Raw genomic sequence first — 6,000 nt, forward strand, 5'->3', positions numbered from 1 at the left:
CCAAAGTCCTCGTCTCCTTGACTTTCGTGATTTGCGAATTAATAAACAGAGCCAATTGGATCCCTTCAGAGACATTTATTACCAAAGAATGTTCCAAAGCCGAAAAAAACACAAAGAAAGGGGAATCGAAATATAACGAAATGAATAAACGAGAAAAAGGAAGGATTCCTCTACGGCCTTGGAATGCGGCGAGAGAAAGGAAACATTGTATCATTTCATTGGTGAGTAGAAGTGAATCCAACGAATGTCTCAATTGTGTAAAATAGTTATTTTGAAACACAGCCATGAATATTAAGTTGTATCATTTTGGGTGCCTTTTAAAGGCTTTAATTGTATTATTGTGCAACCAATGGTGAACTGAGAAACATAGAAACGTAGACTCGCCAGATCGGCCCCATCTACTCAGCCTGTTTGTAAAGACTCAATCCTTAATCGGTGGTTGGTCTCGTCTTAGATTCAGGAGCCATATGTCTATCCCATGCATGTTTAATACCCTCACTGTGTTACCCTCTACCAACTCTGCTGGGAGGCTGTTTCACTTATCTATCACCCTCTCAGAGAAGGTCTTTGAGATAGTTAACAATCTCTTTGTTTCAGAGGGCCACCGGTAAACTCAGCTACTACTATCGAAAAATTGCCGAAAGAAAGTATCTAATAAAAAATAAGTTCCTCCAGAGTTTACTTGAGAAGCTGTCAAATACAGTGAGATATTAACTCAGCAGGTGAACTCTAACCAAGTCCTGCCCTACTGCGTTTTATTAAGTCAACAGCAGAGGAGACGGAAAGTGAAATGTTCTTCCCAATGGATTATTTGCTAATACATTGTGACTTTTTGACTTTTCATTTCAAGTTTGGAACGCAGAAGTAAAGTAAGAACTTCAGATATCCACATCACGATGCAAGCCACGACTCCGCTTCCTAAAGCATCAAGTGAATCATGACATAAATGCCACGACGCATGTGATGTCACTGACCATGAGTAGGATTTTTTTTTTTTTTCAGCAAATGTTCTTGAAGGAGCAGAAAGTTGAATTTTTTGCATTTGAGCGCAAGTTTTTCCCCCAACTCTGGGATTTTATTAAGGGTTAATTTACACGACGCAACAATGTTACTCCTTCCAAGACATAGCAGAGTTCCTAATGACCCATAATGACAACCTAAGTGCCCCTTGCAACAAACCAGGTTTCAAGCAAGCAGCCCCCTGAACCCCTCGCTTTCTCATGAAGACCAAAAAAAGGGTATTTAAAAAAAATTCTCATTAGAAAGTTAAGAAATACTAAATAAATCAATGTCTATGGTAATGCAACAAGGCTGTTAAAATAAATCAAAAAAATTGACAAATATGTTTTAAAAATATGTAAAAAATGCCTGCAGGCTTCTATCAGACTCTTTGGAATATATTGTGGAATTATTTTTAGACGTCATTATGGTTTTGGAGTGGCACACAGTTCTGGAACTCTGTGTATTAATAAACGAGGATTCTTCCATTCAAATTACATAAACAGTTAAACAACCAGTATGGAGATCAACGAGGTTTTTTTACTTGTTTATGAACAATGGAAATTCTCACTCAGTTCTACTCAATACCAAGCGACGCAGGGAAAGAGAATCATATACAAAATGTTTTGTAAATGTTTTTGTGGTTGTTTTTGAATAATATTCTTTTTTAAACATTTACTGAATCGAAATTGGTTTGTTTTGTTCCAGTTTAATTGTTTAAATGACCTGACCCCAAAACTCCCAAAATAACCCCTCTATAGCCTATTACAAAATACTTTATTGCAGCGACTCGCTAATTCATGGCAAGCAAAAGGTTCTAAGAATGGTCCTTATGGAAATGATGAGTTGTCAGAAGGTAAAGTTATTCTGAATGGAGTCACCTGTATTCAAGCAGGGATTCTATCTGTGATATAACAGGGAGAAAAGCACCAATAGGGATGCTCAGATATCATTAAGTCAGAGGAGAATATGAAGGAGTTGGCTGTGTGACCCGGAAATCTACCCATTCAGCCCGAGACTGGGGTAAAAACCCTGAGAATCAGGGGTTTCACTGAGATTTCCCTAGTACATTAATAAGGCTAAATTGAGGTAGGTTGGTTTTCATACCAAATAATAAATACAGATAACATTGTAGAAATACTGATACCATAAGTAGAGGGGCGCACAGGTCAGTTTTATTTTTAGCAGTCTATAGAACACAGTGGTGTCCACAGAAGAAGACCAGGTGGTCAAGTATGAGTGGGGTCTTCCTGTCATTGAAAAGAAGAGCTTTTTGTGGGGAGTGGTGGAGTTGACTTCCGAGGCATCTCATATTACATCTTCATTATCGCACCAGAAATGTGCTTTGTTACACTTTCCTCCGAGGAACGTGAGTTATCATGCTGTCTGGATACTTGGCAATCCTTAATCAATATCTTCCAGGCATCGGCTTCAGAAAGCTTCATTGTTGAGATGCAGAAGGAATCGGCGCTCTGCCTGTAGCATTCACACTGAGTTGTGCCAAGTGATATTTTAATGGAATAGAAGCTTTATAGTCAGATAATTCTAGAGGTCTGAATGACTTAAAGTCTAGCCCTGCTTTGTCGGCTACTTTTACTCGTCTTCTGGATTTAATGGGCAGTATTTATATCGATACATTGTTTCGATACATGGCCTCAGGATGATTTTCTTAAGCCAACTATAATCTACTTTATAATATCATTATGATTGATCTGGTTCTCTTCAGCGTTAGTGGGGGGCTACCTGACATCTTATCATTGGGGTTTCCTAATTCTATTCCTGGTGGCTGCAGCTGTTTCAACATTACCCTAGAAAAGTACACTATTTGGACAAAAGTATTTGGACACCTGAGCATTACAAAAAACAGGAACTTTGATCTGGGGCCACAAAATTGGAAAAATGGCATTGTCCAATGCTGAAGGGGACATACCAAGACATTTTGGACAATACCTATGTCTTAATGTCTATGTACTTAGAAGGCGATGTCATAAAAGTCCCTTTTGGTGTAATAGTAAGGTGTCCCAATACTTTTGTCCATATTGTGTATGTTTAGGAGGAGCCAGAATGTATGCACAGAAGACCTAAAACAATCTAAATTATATATGACCATATACATACTGTGGACTCCAAAGTCATAAAGAACATATAAAGGTCACATAACCTAATCTGTCTCTTTGCTTAGGCTCCAGTGGAATCCATTCTTGACTTTATTATCCATACATTTTCCTTTTATTCATGTTTAATTTTGTATTGTGTTGGGTTTATTTTTTATAAAATGATCTTACACTGTCCTGTACATATGACATAGAACATACTTATCTCGTGCACAGTTACGCAATACAGCACGCACCATAGATAAGTCCACATAACTGGTTGGTAAATAATTCACAGAATAATTCTACCTTCTACAACGAGGGGGCTACGAGAATATCACCCCAGTATAGGATTATTGTCAGGAGTGTTAATGACCCTCCAAAAGAATATTTTATTAAGAAATTGTCTCGCTAGAAGAGATGACTGGAAGTACCGTGGCTCTTTCTAATGCGTAAAAAAAAAATTCTTTTTTTGGCAATGTTTGCCATTATTCTAGAAATGATTTGAAAATTACCGTAGATTGATTTCCCATGTTTTTCTTTTTATTCCAAAAAACCCATTCGCACATTACATAATGCTTTTAAAATTGTTTTCCCCAGAGAGCCTTTTGAATGGCAACTTTTCAAATACTCAGAGCTCCCAACACAAGGCATTTTTAAGACGCTCTTCAAGGCGTTTTAAGCTAATGGCAACTTCATTAAAGCTCTTAGGAATAATAGTTCTCATAATCGCGTCTCTCCGTACTCCAAATCTTGTTATTGTCAAAGATGGAAACTGCTTTACTTGTGATTATTCCAAACAATGGTTCCTTATTGCTCAAGAAAACAAAGTTCTAGCACAGAATTTTGGCTGGAAAGCTGGAAACTACAAGTGTGAGGTCTAAGTATTAAATATAAATGAGCCTCTGGCATCACGTTGGATTAAACTATAAATGTACTATGGCCAAAGTTAGAAATGTGTATTAACTCGATGGAGGTTCTTCTTACAATGTTAAACAACTCAATAAACTGAATTTACCATTTTGTGATATTTTTTTTGCCAGCTATTCAAGTTATGCAAAGCCTTAAAGTCTGTGTAAAGACGGTAATCCTGAATTTAACTTTAAAAAAAGCAAAAAATATTGGTCCTTCGGTGTAGCAGTAATAATAAAAAAAAATGTTATTGTATAAAAATAAAATATTATTATATACATCTATCTTCCCAGACTAAAGCCACAATGGAGACACTATGTATATTTATGAAATACATAAATAAATATAAAATTCAATTAAAATAATAATAATAATAATAATAATAATAATGTTTCCAGTACTTGTTAAAAGCCCCTTCACACAGTCCGAGGGAGAAATGGCAAAAAAAAATACATTTAAAAAAGATTTTAAAAAAAATTGGGAGTTTGAATTTTTCACCCCACTCTGATCAACGACCAACCCTATTAATCTCAAAAATAGTCAAAACCGAGATTGACCTATTTCTTGCCCGCTTGCGTCGCTGTAACATTCTTGAGCGCAAACAAGTTCCAATGTTTTACAAAACTCTGTTTCCTGCCAGAAATCATCTTCCTGCCATTTTCCGGGGGCTTGGATTTGCGTGAACAGAACAAAGTTTCTTGCTCCGTAATCACATTTCTTTGACATGCGCTGACACAATTCCATCTGTAAAAATATCAATAGCTACAAGTACCGAACAAGCCAGACAGGTGAGGCTTTTGAAATTTAGTTAGGTGGTAATCAAAGCTGCCGAAAAGCCGGCTGACATGACTGCGAACTAAGATTAGCTCAAACTTTCCTTTGTATTATTGAGATGTGTTTGTCTCTCTGTGTCTGATTTGTACAAGATCCAGATTCCGAAGCCTACGTCTCGCAGACATTCGGGAATGAATTCAGTAATAACAGATATTGTGAGACTTTTATCTTTTCTGCTTTCACGTCATGTGGCTATCAAATCCCTAGTCTGCAATCTTCAAAATGTTTATTCAGCAAATTTGAAGCACCTTTTCCCTGTTATCTATTCTGAGTATATTCACTAAAGCAGGTGCTTGCAGGAAAGATGCCGTTTCAATTCCTTAAACAATTCCCGATTTTAATCGCCCTCCTTTGAGCTCTCTCCAGAACGTCAATTTTCTTATTGAGATGGGGTCTCCAAAGCTGCCCCCAATACTCTAGGTGAGCTCTTAACCGAGATCTGTAAATTGACAGAACCAACTCCCTTTTCTTGCTACTAATACCCCTTGCCATACACCCATACACTCATACACCCATACACTCACACACCCATACACTCATACACCCATACACCCATACACTCATACACCCATACACTCACACACCCATACACTCATACACCCAAACACCCATACACTCATACACCCATACACCCATACACTCATACACCCATACAGTCACACACCCATACACTCATACACCCATACACCCATACACTCATACACCCATACACTCACACACCCATACACTCATACACCCATACACCCATACACTCATACACCCATACACCCATACCCTCATACACCCATACACTCATACACCCATACACCCAAACACCCATACACTCATACACCCATACACCCATACACCCATACACCCATACACTCATACACCCGGACACCCATACACTCATACACCCATACACCCATACACCCATACACTCACACACCCATACACCAAAACACCCATACATTCATACACCCATACACTCACACACCCATACACCCAAACACCCATACACTCATACACCCATACACCCATACACCCAAACACCTATACACTCATACACCCAAACACCCACACACTCATACACCCATACACTCATACACCCATACACTCATACACCCATACACCCACACACCCATACACTCATACACCCATACACTCATACACCCATACACTC

The sequence above is a fragment of the Sceloporus occidentalis genome, unplaced genomic scaffold (assembly GCF_023333645.1).
Source record: "Sceloporus occidentalis isolate IW3139 unplaced genomic scaffold, rSceOcc1.0.p SCAF_136, whole genome shotgun sequence".
NCBI classification, from domain to species: Eukaryota; Metazoa; Chordata; class Lepidosauria; order Squamata; family Phrynosomatidae; genus Sceloporus; species Sceloporus occidentalis.